The sequence below is a fragment of the Pocillopora verrucosa genome, chromosome 4 (genome assembly GCF_036669915.1).
Source record: "Pocillopora verrucosa isolate sample1 chromosome 4, ASM3666991v2, whole genome shotgun sequence".
In the NCBI taxonomy this organism is placed as follows: Eukaryota; Metazoa; Cnidaria; class Anthozoa; order Scleractinia; family Pocilloporidae; genus Pocillopora; species Pocillopora verrucosa.
This window is the reverse complement of record NC_089315.1, coordinates 4,426,731-4,445,796: the sequence shown is the minus strand read 5'-3', so window position 1 is coordinate 4,445,796 and position 19,066 is coordinate 4,426,731. Positions and strand designations below refer to the sequence as shown.

General features: G+C 38.5%; 1 long non-coding RNA gene across 1 annotated transcript; it reads left to right on the top strand.

Moving 5' to 3' along the window:
• Positions 1-7,443: 7,443 nt before the first annotated feature.
• Positions 7,444-16,892, top strand: LOC136280517 (uncharacterized). The gene is made up of 5 exons (XR_010717271.1): positions 7,444-7,534; positions 8,376-8,433; positions 14,609-14,653; positions 14,824-14,882; positions 15,353-16,892. It is a non-coding gene; the product is annotated as an uncharacterized lncRNA (long non-coding RNA).
• The last annotated feature ends 2,174 nt before the right edge of the window (positions 16,893-19,066 follow it).

Here is a 19,066-nt window from a genome sequence, read left to right as displayed (position 1 = left end):
ACTACAATCAAGAAGTGAACCATGTACCTCTGTTTGTTAACATGAAGAGATTTTTAAAATTTGCAATCGCGTATAATTTTTTTGGAATATTGAACTACATAATATTTACGGCAATCGTTGTCAAATCACAGATTTTTCTCGGCCTTTCAATAGTTTGTAGGAATCTGAATCACCTGCTGAAGTTTTAAACCTTGGTAATTCTACTTGCACTTTACTCGCTGGGTGCATTACTTACAGTTATCAATGTCAATTATTTTTACGAGTTGAGAGAATTAGACTGTGATTAAGTTGGCTTAGAAATTGTTGAAATTGTGATAGCAGTTATCCATTCTTTTTTTATGACCATATTTATTGGGTTTCTGAATTACACGAACATACGAAATATCAGTCGTAGTCAGTGCACGTATGTATTGCTGAAAATAGCATTAGTTGTTTTTTTGCTCTTGTTTCGCCATCTCTTGGCTAAACGTCGAATTTTCCATATATCTTTTTCTTGGGAAAACAAGTGATTAGTCAGTGTCGGTTGGCCAATTTTTGCCACTGCCATTTTTCCAAAAAGTAATAGAACTTCTCTGGACAAAAATACTCCACAATGAAGAAATGAAAAGTGGTTTCCGTGTTTACATAGCCTGATGTAAACACGCGGGAGGTTGGGAGAACACGAGATAAGCGTAGGAAACCACGACGTGAAGCTTATCGATTACATTTCTTTTATAAAATAACTAATGAAAGAGGAACGAAAACCGTGTTTACATACGCTTATGTAAAATGGTTTTATGGCCAATCAGAGCGCGCGTACTATTTGAATTATTTTGTAATGAAAAGTGCATCATTGGTGAGATTTCAAGCCAAAATGATGAGAACCGACATTCTTCCGCTTTTTACGCTTTTTACATCAAATAATTTGACGAACAATATGGAGATAAAAAGGATATATTTCAAGGGAACAATGTGCGTAACCCTGGCGGAGGAAAACAAATGATCCAAATGGGAGCTATTGATTTGCAATTTGCAATTGTGGTTGAAGAGAAAAAAGCATCTCAGTTTGAGCTAGAACTTTATTTGTAAAGTAATTGATCATGATCAATGTTTTAGTCACTAAACGTTTATTATGCACACTTAGCACATGATTGGAATGAAAGGAAGTAATATAATTCATTATTCTACTATTTTTTCCTCTGGTTAAAAAATGCGCATAGTGGGTTGAACTAAGTACGTTACCAAAGAAATTGCTTATAAAAATAAATCAGAAGCTTTCAGTTATCCATCTATTTTTATTTTTCAGGGAATAGGATAATTATTGTAAGCTACTTCATTAGATGATCTTTGTTATCAGCTATATCATTATTAAAGAGCGAAAATTCTTGCGCAGACTGAAGTATAAAGACCGTAAATGGATATTTTAAGCCCGTAAGGCTAAACCGTTTCTCTGTGTAACATCGCACCCCCTCACCAAACTTCCTTTAGAAAATGTTAAAATTTGTCACAGTCTCATCAACAGGAGGAGCACTACTTTTTAGATGAATTATTCACACCCCAACCTGGTTTAATCAAGGGAATCAACTTTGAAACTCACCCCTGTGACATCAGCAAAGGATATTAGATATTTCATATGGACATTTTACGTGCTGAAATATCAGCCCATTAATAGGGTTAGATTTTTAAAGGAGAAAGAGGCAAAATGTTTCATTCCGACCGAGAGCTTCTGCTTGCGTATTCACGCAGACCTTCCACGGACAAATCGGCTGAAAATTGCACGAACTTCTCGGCAGTTAAATATTTAATGACTCAAGAATTTTTTTTTTGTTGGAAGTTCAACTGACGCACGGTCAAACGGCGACAACTTATTTTGCAGTTCACTGCGGTAACAAGACAAAAACAGAATCGGAGTTGCCTCAAAACCAAAAGCGAAGCTTGTGAATTGCTCAGGCCAGTTACAGCTTTAGATCGGCTCAAGCTGGGTAGTCAATGATTAGGAACTTCTCTTATTTATTTATTTATTGCGGTTGCGTGACAAAAAAAGAGAAAAGATTCTAGATGCACTTTACCTTTTCTGCCTGTTCTTTGTTCCGACTGTAATCCAACTTTCTAGAAAAGGTAGTAATTTATCTGCCAAATTCAGCTTAAATTTCCTCAGAACAAAGAGGCAAGTGGAGCTATCTCGTTACATTTAGTTTATGATCTAATGAACTATATTTGAGCGAATTGTTCTTGGGGGAAGTCCCGGAGTGGATTTAGTTTCGCCTTGATTTTAAATAGCTGAGAACGAAAAAGGCGACGTGGCAAGTGACTCTCTTTTAAATGCTCTTTGGTTGTAAATAGTTAAATTTTCTGCAAGCGAAGGTATTTTATTTGAACACGTAATAAAAAAGAACGGTGCAGCGATTGAAAATACTCAGATTACTTATGCTTTAATCGAGCCACCGTTCACCGAAAGTACAACCCAGACAGCCAAAGTGGAAGGCCGGAATGATGTTACCGCTTCTAATGTGCTCTCTCGCTCTTACCATATTCCCATCAATAAGAGAACTTACGGTAAAATCAACGCAAGGGAGTCATTACGTTGATTTTCTTTACGTGACGCAGCAAAGCTGTGATCGGAGGTGACAAAAAAACCGAAGCGAAGAGAAGAGAAGTTTTGAGAAATAAGTAAGATCACAGGCAAAGTAAACAGCTCGGTTTCAGGTAGCGTGTTTGATGGAGCTTCGACGAGGAATTGTTGTCATGTTGAAAACAATAAAGTACCGAATATTCTCTCAAAACCGAAGCCTCGGTCTATTCTAGCGGTAGAAGCATGTCTCGAGGCTAAGCTTATTCTTTAGAAAAAAATCGTAAAATGGCGTGAGATTCTTGTTGGGTGACCCATGCACCGTAGTCTCCTCAGTTCCGTCATGCAATCGGCTTTGATGGAAAAAAATGTTACGCAAACTATAGCTGTTGAAAATTATATTTATACTCTGCAGTCTTAGAGTCCCTTAATATAGGTTTCTAACTTGCAAGTTTACCACGAAGGTTTCATTTGCTGAACTTTCAAATGTTTTGTCTCGTCCTCAGCTCAGTCCTTGAGGTTGAATGGCAGACTGATGGCGTCATTACAACGTAAATTCTCAGACTTTTTCAAATGATTCCGTTTTGATGAGACAGTCACTGTCATTATGGATCCCGAGCTTTCTTTAGATTGACTTGTTCTGGTAATGAATACTGAGTTAAATTTATTTTTTTCTAAAACTATCGCCTCAAAGAAGACGTGTCATCAGAGGATGAGGCCATGCCTTAATTGACGTCACATACATTTTGACGTAGCCGAAGGGGATTTCATGAATGCGTTAAGAAAAAAGACAAGAAGAAACTGGAACAAGCAGATGGGATCTGCTCCAATAATACTTATAAAGTTTTTGTAAAGAAAGGCGAAAGAGGTTGCCTTACAGCAAGAGCATGTACCCACAACGGCTCTTTTGGATGTGCGTCTTCTGGGAATGGAAATTGCTTTTTTCGTTCGTTTGATCCCTTTCGCTGTAGATTCTCTAACTGGGTTGGTTGGTTTTAAATAAAAGCACTGCAATTGCCCTTAAGTTCTTTGTTATCTTTTTTTTAGTGTTGATCTCAGCTTTTTTTTGTGGCTCAACGATCTGCCTTGACAGACCTAACAAGAAAATACGGCTAATCTGTTCTTTTCAAACTGTTGGGATAATGTTAATAGTGTGCACTATCTCACCTTATTGAACACATTCCCGCATTCCATTTCCAATGCAATATGAAACGAGAGGCAGCTGTCCTTAATGTATTAAGTTCCGTCACGCGCTGAGTACGCTCTGATGGAAAAGAAAACACGGTGCATGACAAAAACAATAGCTGCAAAAAAAGAATACTTGCACCCTGCAGATTTGTAGCCCTTTAGTATAGCTTTCGATAGTAAACACACAGGTTTCATTTCCTTTCCTTTCAAATGTTTTTGTCTCATCCTCTGCTCAGTTCTTGAGGTTGAATCCCAAACTAAAGACGTCGTTTTTAAGATAAATTCATCGGTGGACTTTTTCAAATTATTTCGTCGTCGTGGTTTAATATCATATCAGGCTATCGTTATGAATCCCCAGTTTTATTTAGCTTGACTTCAACGGTTTTTCTTACAATTTTATACAGGTATCGCTTCACAGGAGACGTGACAATAGTTTAAAGGTCATTTTTTATTCAAATATTACGTAAGTCGTGTTTTTTCTCCAATTTTGCTTATATAGTGGTAGTATTTTCTCCAAGCTTGAATTATCCCAACATTTTCATCCGTTCATAGATGTTCTATTCACTTTTGAGTTTATAAAAGCTTCGTAGCCAGCGTTTAAAAAGCGACTCCGTCTGTACCAATATTCCTTCATCGATCAAACTTCTCATACGAGCCGTGACGTCTCCGCACGAGGCTTTTCCAAACTGCGTTTAGATGCTGGATCATGAGACCTGAGGGTTAGGCTGGACACCTATCTGTTATTCTGTTGACCCTGGAAGCGCATGGCCCATTTTCTGATGATTTTACATGGAGCGTCGTGCTTTAGAACTCAGATCAGTTTCTGTACCTTACTTCAGTTCTCTCCTGTGTCATGCGACATTCGAGTGTAAGAATTGATATATACTGCATTTATGGATGTTTGGACTATAATTTTCCAGATTTTGCGGGAATACGTTAGCTTGTCCAGTTTGTGTTGGTTTTTTTCAAGCAAACATGCCGAAAGAAACAAATCACAGCTCGGAAATTGCTGCGAGTGAATACAGAGCAAACAGCTTACCTGCAGATGAGAACACACCGCTGGTGCGAGAGGCCAATTCTACATCTCGCCAACACAGACTCTGTGAACATTTCAACTATCGCCATTTCTTACTTGGTTTTTTTCTTAATGTTTTTGTCCGCTGAGGGGGTTTTTCTCGTGACAAATATTATCTTTTTTCTTAAGGAAAACTTAGAAGAAAGTCCCATCTCCACGAAAGGGTATATTCCCTATATTACCTAGTATGTCTTTGTTGTTGTCTTTTCCTGCGAATCATTGTAAAATCCCCATCGTTCGTCGGTTTCTCAACAGTTCTTAAAGATCTGTGTTGTCTGCCAAATTTTTGGACCCTTTTATTTTGTCTACTCTATTTAATAGGCGCCTCAATTAGTTTCCATAGGGTACTTGGAGTGTACAAGGAGTGTGTACCAGTTTGTAGTTCGAACATGATTAATAAATGCTGTTATTTTATTGAATTAATGATGGCTAGAATGATTCTTATAATTTTTAGTTTATTTTCTATGATGATATTAGTTATATTTCAAAATCAAATTAAGCTTCGTCATACGATAAGAGGTCGGGCCTACATCTTGTTAAAGGGAGCTTTTATTTTGTTTTGTTTTCGTTTTTTCGTGGAAGTGGTCGGTAGCACTACTACTTTGATTCTTGTAATAACTGTAAACGAGGAAAGGGCGCGGGCCAGGAAGATAAGCGAACTTTTGTTATTGCCATTTTGCAAAAAAATCATTGAACTCCTTTGGCAAAAAATCTTCTTTGATAAAAAGTGTATCACTGGTAAGATGAGGAGAAATAGAGACACATACCAAATTACCTTCGTTCTTTAAGTTAATTTTCATTCGCTGCTTTTCCCTCTTTACAGGTTTATGTTAAAATAGGTTTGTCATCATTGAGCCTCCAATGGTAGTTAATTTTTATTAGACTTTAATTTTAAATTGTGTGTCGGGAGTAATTCAGGAATGCATTGGTTTTTTACTCAGACTGTGATAAAGACAGCTCGCTCCACTATCTTAACCAATCGGGTGCAATTTTATTTGAAACGTTATCGATAACAATGTCACATGCAAGGCTGCTCTAAATATTACAATGAAAAGTAAAGGTAACCGAGCCTCGACTCTTAATTGAATAGAAATTACTACATAAGATTGAAATCTTTGAAAGGGCCTTTATAGTCTTGTATCATTTTTTCTTTTTTTGTTTTTCTACTGTAACACAGTCATGGTCTCATTCAGACCCTGACTGGTTCATAAAAAAAATCATCGAAGTATCTTATCGCTAGTTACTGTTACCAATTTAACTGAGAAGTAGTTAACAAAGAATTAGTCCATGCTCAGCGTGAGTACAGTGAGTTATGGATGCACGCAAGAAGTTTGGAGAACACGAAAGAAGCGTAAAAAAGTGTGAATAAAAACCTTTTACTTTCTGTTGATTTTTTGTTTATGTTATTTGTTTTTATTCATTGTTCTCTATGTATATCTGTATTCGGGTGGAAGGAGGGTGGAGGGGAAGGCACATTTTTCTACTTAGTCGACCTTGACTAGAGTGGTCAATCTAAAGTATGAGAACCAGAAACTTTTTTTTAGACCTCAAGATATGCCACAACACCACCTTTATTTCGATTTGTTAATGCGATGGTCGGGCCATGGGGTCAACTGTATTCGTTTTCTCGGCACGATGCTTTTTGACATGATGAGCATAAGTATGCTTTAATTTGTGGACCAAATGCAGACGGGGCAGTGAAGAAGGCTTCCATCCTTAACGTATTTTTGATATTGCAATTTTGCAAAAAGATAATTGAACTCCTTTGGGAAAAATTGTCTTCAATGAAAAGAATATCATTAATAAGATTAGAAAAATAAAGGCGCAGACAAAATTCCTTTCATTGTTAAATTGTGGTTTGCTTCCTTTTTATTGTCTTTATAGGTTTGTGTAAAGGTAGGTTTGTCATCATTGAGTTTTCCACTGGTAATGGAATGCATTGCTTTTCACGAAGACTAGTCTGTGATTGAGACAGATTGCGCCACTCTCTTAGCCAATCAAGTAAAATTATGTGTTTTTTGAAATTTTATCAGTTTCCGTATTCGGGTAGAGGGAGGGGGAGAGTTGGGGGGAGGGGAGTAACATTAGATTGCTTAATGTCGACGGGAAAGTTGTGGTCACATTTTTCTATTTAGTCGACCTTTCCCGAGCAGTTAGCTCTAATTACAACTGACTACACTTTAATAAATACTCGTCGATGAATTAATCTACCTTTACATGAAAAGCACATGTGATTTTGCGATTCGGATTTTATTTACAATATTTGATGGAACCAAGTGCCTCTTTGAATAATGAAATGGATAATCATAGAGTCTCTGTGGCTCAGAGGTAGATGGTAGAGCTTCGGAGCACGGAATCCACAGGTCTGATGTTCGATTCCTCTAACGCTCGTGGAATGACGAGAAAACATACTTGCAGGTATGTTCTACAGGATTAAGAGCTTTGCTTGACGAGCTTTCCGGTTCAATACTTGTAGATGATAGTTCATGTGAGTCTCTCCATTATTAAAATGGTTTTAAGTAAGAGTTTTAAGAGGTAAGAGGTTCGGGGTTTGTTTACATCAAGTCACGTGACACTACACGTGAAATCTAAAGCCCAAAAGGTGAGTTAGCAAAACATGACGTAATGTCTTATTTTGGTGAGAACAATTTTAGCGAAAGTCCAGGATTTGAACGCAGTTACGATTTGATTCGCAGAAAGTCAGACCGGTGCAAATCAACACTGTGAGTATGTCCTTTTGCGAAACTTATCAAAATCTTAATAGATAGCAATTTTTACACTCAAAGCTGTAATATAAAGCGAGGAATTGGGTCTATAGCTGTTCGCCTTGATTATAAACCCCTCGAAATAATCAAGGACTAAAAAGTAACACTGAACGACATATCGTGTTTCTCCAAACGCTTCCTCCTTCGTCTGGCTGCCTCCTGCTCGCCTTGTACCAAAACATATGCGGAATAAGCGGACCATACGGACCAAAGCATTTTTTAGCTGTTAAAGATTGTCATTGAATAAGCCATTTTTTCTATCCCTCGACAAGGCGATGAAACAGGTTTCGCATGAGGTTTGCCCTGATCATTTTAGGGGACTTTGTAAATTACCAATAGTTGTCCAAGTAAATACACGTAAATTATGGTCACTAAGATGCTCGGTTTCGGACTAGACTTCACTGGCAAAAAGTGTAGTGATCTAAATCTCGTAAACAGAAATGTCATTGTCGACGAAGCAGCGGTCGTGTTTGTGTTTGAAACACAACTCTTATATCCATGCGACCTTTGCCACAGGATAAAGATATTCCGGCTGAAATTAAGCTGATGTGAGCGCCATCCATGAAGATAATAATAATATAATTATGTAACGTTATTAACAATAACAATAACGATTGTTATACTAGTTTTTATGCTCATTTTCTTATTTACTGTTATCGTTATCACCATTTACACTATCTTTATTTCAACAAGGGAAATGTGAGTGCGAATTCATTTCTCATGCAAGTTCATTTCAGTTGAAATCACTCAACCTTCCGAGGGTCATTCAAATCATATCGTAGTTTGTTAATTTTTTAAGGTATTGGCTCAAAGAGGAGGCATCAGCTGAATAACTCTCTTTCTTCATATCCAATCAGGTAATTATAGTTCAAACCGTTTTAAGTGATGTTTAACGTATTCAAAATGTATTTCGACTGACTCGATTACTCTTAACTACAGAAACTAATGCAATAATGCAATTTTCAGGGCAAGCAAAGCAGATATATAGATAGTTTTGATGATGGAAACTCGAGTTTCAAGTTTTTCATTTGACCTCCAATTGAAGCGCATACGGAAATGTCATATTCAATGTTTTGTTGAGAGAATCATCTTTTGATGTTGTACAATATACATATGATACACCTTTTTAAAGCGTGATTTGTCGAGACATACCTTCTGACGACCAGTTTGGGTCAGTCGACTTATCGAAATTAGGGTCTTTCCGCGTTGTTTGATCAGTCGAAGTGGTTATTGATATCATTATTAACTTGGACTTTTAAATTATGAAAATCACGAATGTGAATTGCGGACTGATAAATGCATGTAAGAGTGACCTTGGCAGTGATAAACATTACTTGGGCAGTAGTGGAAATAAAGCCCGAGAAAAATTCAGGGCTAAACAGGATTTTAATCTAAGATTCAAAGTAAGGCCTTGCTATTCTCCCAAACTTGTTTAATAGTAGTAATGTTTTCTTTAGGTTCGCAGTATTTCAGCAAATTTGTCAGTTCACTGATCTTCCATGCAGTAAGTGTACTGTAAAGTTAACAAAAAAACTCGATACCCAACGTTTATAAGCGTTTCACTCCATCTGTGCAGGTATTCTTTAATCGGTCAAACTTGTCATTTAATAATCGGGATTGAATAAGAAGTAAGAAATCGGTAAATTCAACAGTCACCTGATCTGGAATGCATGTCACAAACTGTTATATTTGTAAGGACAAATTGATTTTGGTGGAAGTTCTAGATTTGACGCAATTTCTATTTGAATTACAGAAGAGTTTGGCAGATCTAAATCAGTGCGGTAAATATTCTCTCTAGCAAATCTCAAAAAACCTAACCAAAATCTCCTCTGAATATATAGCCGTTTCTGCAAGCGCTGCGTAGAGTGAAGAGATTGATCGATGTGTTTTGAGATTTTACGCCGCGAAATTATGTCGAAGTAACGACTTCTTAACAAAGCCTTGGACCTTAAATGGTCATATCGTTTGCTAAGACTTCAGGAGAGAATGATCAGTGGTCAGAGAAATCTTGAGGACGAATTACTCCTTTAGAAATTGTTTTGGATATTTCTTTGGAAATCGCTTCGGATATCCCTTCAGATCTTTTTGGAGTGCCCTCTGTGTGTTTTATGCTTGATCCTCGTCGCCAGATGTGGTGTTAATGATTAAATTAACACTGAAACTCTGGATGCAAACACAACGATATATAATCAACATTCAAGACGATACACGACTACCGAAAAACTCCCTTTTCTTTTGGACCGCGTGTGCATTCCGAATACTGTGATTGACAGCTGTCAGAACCGATACAATAGTTATTCATAAACCGTTTGTTCTGGAAAGTACGCCCATGTAATCTTTAAATAACCTAGCTCAGTCAGTTAGCAAAGTATGACGTAGTGTCTCATTTTGGTAAGAACAATTTTGGCGAAAGTCCAGATTTGACGCAGTTACGATTTGATTCACAGAAAGTCCGGCCGCTGCAGATCAACACTGTGAGTATTTCCTCTTGCAAAACTTATCAAAATCTGAATAGATAGCAAGTTTTACACTCAAAGCTGTAATTTAAAGCGAGGAATTGGGTCTATAGTGGTTGGCCTTGATTATAAACCCCTCGAAATAATTCTCTAAAGTTCTTAGCACACCACAATCCCAAATGCCAAACCCGCCGAGGAAAGCTTCTTTCCGCTTTTTTGGCTCGCTTTGGTTGTTCTACTTCCTATATGCGAGTGTTCACTTGATGTTACGGGGATGTCAACCATACCTCTTACAAGCCTTACTGATAACGATTTCTTAAGGACTAGAGTTCAACAGCGGTAACTATTTGTCAAAAGTAAGTCAAGGATTCATCTAAAGACGAATTAAGAATTCGATAGTACTGCTAACATGGCTCAAAGTTTAAGCACCCTATGCTCGAACAAAAGTAAGTTCAAGGATTCATCTAAAGACGAATTAAGAATTCGATACGACTGCTAACATTGCTCAAAGTTTAAGCACCCTGTGCTCGAACTTTTGCAGCCGATCACTCATCCGCTGGAAAGAAAAAAAAAGAGATGAATAAACAAATAGCACATCATTTAATGACGATTACCATTTTGCAGACTCAAGCACCTTCGCGCTTGAATTTGCATTTGATTGAATAAGAAATCGGCCATGAGTACTGATAGCAATTTTGTCCAAAAAAAAAAACATTGAATCTTAAATGATCATTACGACTGCTGAGAACGGGGAAGGAAAGGACGATCACGACTAGGACGGAGGTGGCCATCTTGTGGAAGAATTAATTCACAACAATCACAGCGGCAAATCTAGTCACCGATTGAGTTGTTTTCAGTTCAATTACCATATGATTTCTTGATCTTGGGAATAAAATGCTACTTTATATATGAATAGCAATTGTTCTGTAAGAAATACTGAACCCATCAAAGATATGTGGTGTTTGTACCTCATGAAATGGTGGCAACTCGCTTAATTAGAGGGAGGCTTTTGCCGCTTTCACTAATGAGATTCAAGAGTGATCCAAAGTTTGGGTCAAACGGGGCTACTATATTCATATTTCGCTAAGTGTTGCATAAATAGCACGAGTCAGATAGAGCAGTCGAATTGAGGAAATGAATGTTCCACTTCCCAGTGATCGCACCTGTAGTGACAGTCAAACATTGGAAACTTCATTTAAGTAACTTTACCGGTACTCGTAATTTACATTGTTGATGTTATTGTTAATCCGGGATACCGATACCTTTTAGTGCCCGTCAACACATATGTCAGCGGACTCGTTCTGTGAAGACGCCATTTTGTGAAGTATATGTAGCACGAGGTTTTTGTAGATTAAAGCCTTTAGAAACGAGGCCAAACGTTTGTTTAACTATCATAACAGCACCGATGCTGAAAGCATAGGGGAGTCAAGGATAATCTTCTTTATGCGATTGTATGGATGGATAGATTCACCCAACTAGATGCTTTCCCGCTGCCGAGGATCAGTGATACGATCAACGAAATAGCTCAGTACAAAGTGTTCAGTACCCTTGACCTCCAGAGTGCGTATCATCAAATACCTTTAAGAGAAGATGACAAGCCTTACACTGCGTTTGAAGCTAAAGGTGGGCTTTATCAGTTTACCAGGCTTCCTTTCGGTGTAACCAACGGTGTAGCCTGCTTCCAATGGGTTGTATCAATGGGTTCCTTGTTTCGCCGACAGAATTAAACCCATAACCAGCTGTAGATCATTTCCTTTATCTTCTGAAGCACAGAAAGCATTTGAAGACTTAAAGAGGATCATTGCCAAAGCTGCTGTCTCTGCCATAGACGAGAGTATTCCATTTGAGGTGGAAACAGACGCCTCAGATGTAGCGCTAGCCGCTACCCTAAATCAGAAGGGCAGACCTGTAGCCTTTTTCTCCCGCACCCTTCAAGGTAGTGAACTGAAACACTCTGCTGTAGAAAAGGAGGCTCAAGCAATAGTTGAGTCGGTCAGGCACTGGAGACATTTTCTCACCGGGTCCCACTTCACTCTAAAAACGGACCAAAAGTCAGTTTCCTACATGTTCAACCAGCGTCATCAAGGAAAGATTAAGAATGACAAGATAATGCGCTGGAGGATTGAACTGAGTTGCTATAGCTTTGACATAGAGTATCGACCAGGCAGAGATAATGTAGCACCGGATACCTTCTCACGAGCCACGTGTGCTTCTAGCGTCAGTGATGCTCTCTACAAGCTCCATGATTCGCTCTGTCACCCTGGGATTACCCGATTATGGCATTTTATTCGAGTCAAGAACTTGCCTTATTCTCTAGAAGATGTTAGGAGGACTGTGAACTCCTGTCCAATCTGTTGTGAATGTAAACCGGTATTCCACCGCCCGGACCCAGTTCAACTTATAAAAGCTACCCAACCCTTTGAACGAATCAACATTGACTTTAAAGGGCCACTTCCTTCCAACGACAAGAACAAATACTTCCTGAATGTTGTTGATGAGTTTTCACGGTTCCCGTTCGTTTTCCCTTGCCCTGATGTGTCTACTCCGACCGTTATAAAGTGTCTCACCACATTGTTTTCTCTATTTGGTATGCCTGCCTATGTGCATTCTGACAGAGGGGCTTCGTTTATGAGTCAAGAGTTACGGGAATTCCTCTCTAGCAAAGGTGTATCTACAAGTCGTACAACCAGTTATAACCCCACATGTAATGGTCAAGTAGAGAGGTACAATGGCACTGTATGGAAGGCGATTACAACGTCTCTTAAGTCAAAGAAGCTTCAGGTAGAACAGTGGCAATTGGTCCTGCCAGATGTGTTGCACTCGATCCGTTCTCTTCTGTGCACCGCAACGAATGAGACTCCGCATGAACGTTTCCTGAACTTTTCACGCCGTTCATCCACAGGTAGTTCGATCCCCTCTTGGCTGGCTGAACCTGGCCCTGTTTATGTAAAGCGTCATGTACGACATAGTAAGTTTGATCCTCTGGTTGAAAAAGCTGATGTTCTCCAGACCAATACTCACTACGCTCACGTTCGTTATCCTAATGGCAGAGAAACAACAGTTTCAACCAAGAATCTGGCTCCTTGTGGTCAAGTGGAACTTCTAGAACCACCCTCTTCAATCCAGCTCCCAGTCGTTAAACCCAATATTTCTAGTGAGTTTTCTCCCGTCAACGATCATCATGTTGATAAGACGCAAGAACCAACTAAAGAACCAGAACCCACAGAATTGAGGAGATCACAGCGAGAGCGCCGCCCTGTAGATAGGCTCAATTTATAGGAAGGGGTGAATGTAGTGACAGTCAAACATTGGAAACTTCATTTAAGTAACTTTACCGGTACTCGTAATTTACATTGTTGATGTTATTGTTAATCCGGGATACCGATACCTTTTAGTGCCCGTCAACACATATGTCAGCGGACTCGTTCTGTGAAGACGCCATTTTGTGAAGTATATGTAGCACGAGGTTTTTGTAGATTAAAGCCTTTAGAAACGAGGCCAAACGTTTGTTTAACTATCATAACAGCACCGATGCTGAAAGCATAGGGGAGTCAAGGATAATCTTCTTTATGCGATTGTATGCGATTGTTTACGATCGTGTTTGAAGCGCAACTTGCTCTATAGAAATCTACTTACCACGAACACAAACCAGTCATTTTGTTCACCAAACTTTGGATGTTTACCTTGTTTAAATAAATGACAGGCTTGCACGGGTGGATACGATTGGAGAGATGAACAAAATTAGTAACATGGCGTTACGTTGAGATGATCTTGTTTATGCGATTGTTAGCGATCGTGTTTGTAGCGCAACCTGCTGTATAGAAATCTACTTACCACGAACATAAACAAGTCATTTTGTTCACCAAATTTTGGATTTATACCTTGTTTAAATAAATGAAAGGCTTGCACGGGTGGATACGATTGAAGAGATGAACAAAATTAGTCACATGGCGTGACATTTTTGGTTTGTGACGCTTTCACGGCAGTCTCCTTAGTTTGGTCAAATAAATTATATGCACTCGAAATTTGAGCATTATGCTTTTGAGAGTCACCCCTGAAGGTATAGCATTATGCATAAAATCCTGCTCAACGTAATAACAACTTTTAAGAGAGCTTCAACCTCCCCTCCCTCACTCCTACCAACAAATTCCTACCTTCATTCCTACCAAATTTCAGAACACAATGTTTTACTTGAACGAATTCCTTAGGTGAAAGCAAAAGAAGGAGGCTCACCGTTGAAATTACTCAGAATTTATCTATTGTTGAACTGTTACATCAAGGGAATATTTGAGAGTTTTTAGTCCTTTAGCCCGCATTATGTTCGATTCTATGACTGTAATATGGCCAAAATTATGCCGGCATAATTCATCTGATCCTACTCCTTAGTTCCGTCACGCAGTACGTTCTGATGGAAAAGAAAACACAATGCATGATAAATAAATAAATAAATACATAAAAATAGCTGGAAAGAAGAACACTCCAACACTGCAGACTTGTAGCTCTTTAGTATAGCTTCCCATAGTCGACACAAAGGTTTCATTTCCTTACCTTTCAAATGTTTTTTTCTCATCCTCAGCTCAATTCTTGAGGTTGAATCCCAAACTGAAGACGTCGATACAAGGTAATTTCAGCAGTGGACTTTTTCAAATGATTCCGTTGTCATGTTTTAAGAACGAAAGGCTTTCATAAGGCTATCATAAGGCTATCATAAGGCTATCATAAGGCTCTCGTTACGGATCCTGAGGTTTCTTTAGCTTGACTTCAAAGTTACATATTTTTTATATTATGCAGGAATCGCTTCACAAAAGACGTGTCAATAGTTGAAAGGACATTTTTTATTCAAAGACTGCGTAAGTCGTGTTTTTTCTCCAATTTTGTTTCATAGTGGTAATGTTTTCTCCAAACTTGTAGTATCCCAACATTTCCATCATTTCATAGATCTTCCATGCACTTTTGAGTTATAAAAAAGCTATGTACCCAGCATTTAAAAAGCGACTCCATCTGTACCAATATTCCTTATCGATCAAACTCCTCGTATGAGCCGTGATGTCTCTGCATGAGGCTCTCTTGCCTGCCCTTTTCCAAACTGAGTGCAAACGCTGGATCATGATAAAATCACCTAGGTTATTTGTCACCTGTTATTCTGTTGACCTTGAAAGAACATGACCCATCTTCTGTTGTTTTTACATGGAACGTCGTGCTTGAGAACTCAGATCGGTTCCTGTACCTTACTTCAGTTCTCTACTGTGATGGTGTCTTTGTCGAGTGTAAGCTACTGATATATGCTGTATTTATGCCTGTTTCGATTATCGTTTTCCAGATTTTGCGGAAATAAGTTGGCTTGTCCACTTTGTGTTGGTTTTTTCAAGCAAACATGTCGACAGAAGCAGGTCACAGCTCAGAAATTGCTGCTAGTGAATACACAGCAAACGGCTTACCTGCTGATGAGAACACACCGCTGGTGCGAGAGGCCAATTCAACAAGTCGCCTACACAGAATCTGTGAACAGTTCTCACTAATTGGCTTTTTTTTACTGTTTTTGTCAGCTGAGGTGGTTTTGATTATAACACATCTCAGTTTGATCCTTGCGAAACATTCGAGCGAAAACTCGACGAACACCTCAGTGTCGCAAATAAACTTTGATAAAGAACTTTCCAAAGGCATAAGTAGGGCTATTTACTTGAACGTAGTAGAAATTGTGAATTGTTGTCTTTTTCTGAGAATAGTTGCAAAATCCCCATCATTTGTCGGTTCCTCACGAGTTTTAAAAGATCTGTGTCGTCTTCCAAATTTTTGGACCCTTATTTTATTCTTTTTACTCTATTTGATAGGTGCCTCAATCAGCATCTACAGTTATAGTTTGCGTATCACTCCGACATGCAGTTATGTAACGAAATTAACCGTTGTTAAAATCATTCTTCAAATCACTCTTGAAATCTTGAATTTCCTTTTTATGATGATATTAGTTGTATTTCTAAATCACACGAAACTTCGTCATACGATACCAGGTCGTGCGTACATCTTGTTAAAGGGAGCTTTGATTTTGTTTTGTTTTCGTTTTTTCGTCATGGTGGTCGCGAACACGATTAGTCTTATTGTTTTACCAGATGCAAACGAGGGAGTGATTAGCTCCAAGAAGATCAGCGAAATTTTGTTGTTGCCTTTTTTAAAAAAAACCATTGAACTTCTTTGGGAAAAAATCTTCTTTGATGAAAAGCGTATCATTGGTAAGATGAGGAGAAATAGAGACACACACCAAATTACTTTCGTCCTTTAAGTTAATTTTCATTCGCTACTTTTCCCTCTTTACAGGTTTATGTGAAGATAGGTTTGTCATCATAGAGCTTCCAGTGGTAGTTAATTTTTATTAGACTTTAATTTTAAATTGTGTGTCGGGAGTAATTCAGGAATGCAGTGGTTTTTTACTCAGACTCGTTCCACTATCTTAACCAATCGAGTGCAATTTTATTTCAAACCTTATCAGTAACAATGTCACATACAAGGCTGCTCTAAATATTACAATGAAAAGTAAAGGTAACCGAGCCTCGACTCTTAATTGAATAGATACTACTACATAAGACTTAAATCTTTGAAAGGGCCTTTACAGTCTTGTATCATTTTTCTTTTCTTGTTTTTCTACTGTAACACAGTCATGGTCTCATTCAGACCTTGACTGGTTCATAAAAAAATCATTAAAGGCTTATCGCTAGTTACTGTTACCAATTTAACTGAGAAGTAGTTAACAAAGAATTAGTCCATGCTTAGCGTGCGTATAGTGAGTTATGGATGCACGCAAGAAGTTTGGAGAACACGAAAGAAGCGTAAAAAAGTGTGAATAAAAACCTTTTACTTTCTGTTGATTTTTTGTTTATGTTATTTGTTTTTATTCATTGTTCTCTATGTATATCTGTATTCAGGTAGAGGGAGGGGGGGGGGGAGGGTAATGCACATTTTTCTACTCAGCCGACCTTGATTAGAGTGGTCAGGCTAAAGTATGAGAACCAGAAACTTTTTATTAGACCTCAAGATATGCCACAACACCACCTTTATTTCGATTTGTTAATGCGATGGTCGGGCCATGGGGTCAACTGTATTTATTTTCTCGGCACGATGCTCTTTGACATGATGAGCATAAATATGCTTTAATTTGTGGACCAAATGCAGACGGGGCAGTGAAGAAGGCTTCCATCCTTAACGAATTTTTGATATTGCAATTTTGCAAAAAAAAATTGAACTCCTTTGGGAAAAATCGTCTTCAATGAAAAGAATATCATTAGTAAGATTAGAAAAATAAAGGTGCAGACAAAATTCCTTTCATCGTTAAATTGTGGTTTGCTTCCTTTTTATCGTCTTTATAGGTTTGTATAAAGGTAGGTTTGTCATCATTGAGTTTTCCACTGGTAATGGAATGCATTGCTTTTCACAAAGACTAGTCTGTGATTGAGACAGATTGCGCCACTCTCTTAGCCAATCAAGTAAAATTATATGTATTTGAAATTTCATCAGCAGATCAGTGACAATGCTGCCTGCAACGTCGCTCTGTTTTACAATGGAAAGTCAAGGTAACTGCACCTCGACTCTTGATTGAACAGACACCAGTCGTATGTCATTGTCTTTTTTGTTTTTCCACGATCACACTGTCATAGTCTTATTCAAACCCTGACTGGTTCGTAAAATAATCATTAGTTTCTGTCATAACCGAGAAGTAGTTAATAAAGTTCTCAATAGAGGACTCAGCCAGGTTGTGTCAGAAAAGATAAATTATGTGGATAAACGTGTTAATTTGGTCATAGTTTAGATTAGGTGATCTTCACTTCTGCCTGGGAGCGAAGACGATCTTTTTCCTTCTACCCGGGTGTTAGTTACCTTTGACAATTTTTCTGCAACCGCAAGGAGTTTCGGAAAAAATAATTTTCTCATAACTTGAGTAATTTACACTGTATTGTCAAGAAAGCCTAAACACTCTTAAATTTTAGTTGAATTTTTGGTTTATTGTTTTCAGTCGTTATTCTCCATGTGTTTCCGTATTCGGGTAGAGGGAGGGGGAGAGTTGGGGGGAGGGGAGTGGGTAGGGAGTAACATTAGATTGTTAAGGGAAAGTTGTGGTCACATTTTTCTATTTAGTCGACCTTTCCCGAGCAGTTAGCTGTAATTACAACTGACTACACTTTAATAAATACTCGTCGATGAATTAATCTACCTTTGCATGAAAAGTACGTGTTTGCGATTCGGATTTTATTTACAATATTTGATGGAACCAAGTGCCTCTTTGAATAATGAAATGGATAACCATAGAGTCTCTGTGGCTCAGTGGTAGAGCTTCGGAGCACGGAATCCACAGGTCTGATGTTCGATTCCTCTAACGCTCGTGGAATGACGAGAAAACATACTTGCAGGTGTGTTCTTCATGATTAAGAGCTTTGCTTGACAAGCTTTCCGGTTCAATACTTGTAGATGATAGTTCATGTGAGTCTCTCCATTATTAAAATGGTTTTAAGTAAGAGGTAAATACCGACATTTGAGGTATTTATCCGACCTACTTAATGATATTACTCACAAGGTATCTTTGTAGAACGATCCTTTCTTCAAGGGGCCAAACACCGGCTAATTAGTACGGTCACACCTTCGTCGGATCAAAGCAGATACAATGAAAGCAACCTGATGTGTGCGTTTCTCACAGGACTGTGAAAATTTGTGGCGAATTCCTCCGTGACTTTCACCTTGCGCCGTACGGAATTTTACTTACAGTTCAAGATGATTTGTCCTTTGATTTCTTTGTCTGGATTTGCGAAATCGCAGGTCTTCGCTAGGCTTCTCAGACGTGTGTGGAAACAGCCGAGGATTTCTCCATCCTTCTGCTTGGCCTGCCGGAAATTATACACTTCGTACGTTACGCTGACTCGCGGAGAGAAGTGAGCGGTGAGTTTCTCGAACGGCCTTTTCGTAATCTTTGTCTTCACTGACGTCTTGAAACGTGTCGAAGATCTCGTCGACCCCTGGACCGCTGTTTTGCAGCAAAAGGGCTCTTTTTCGC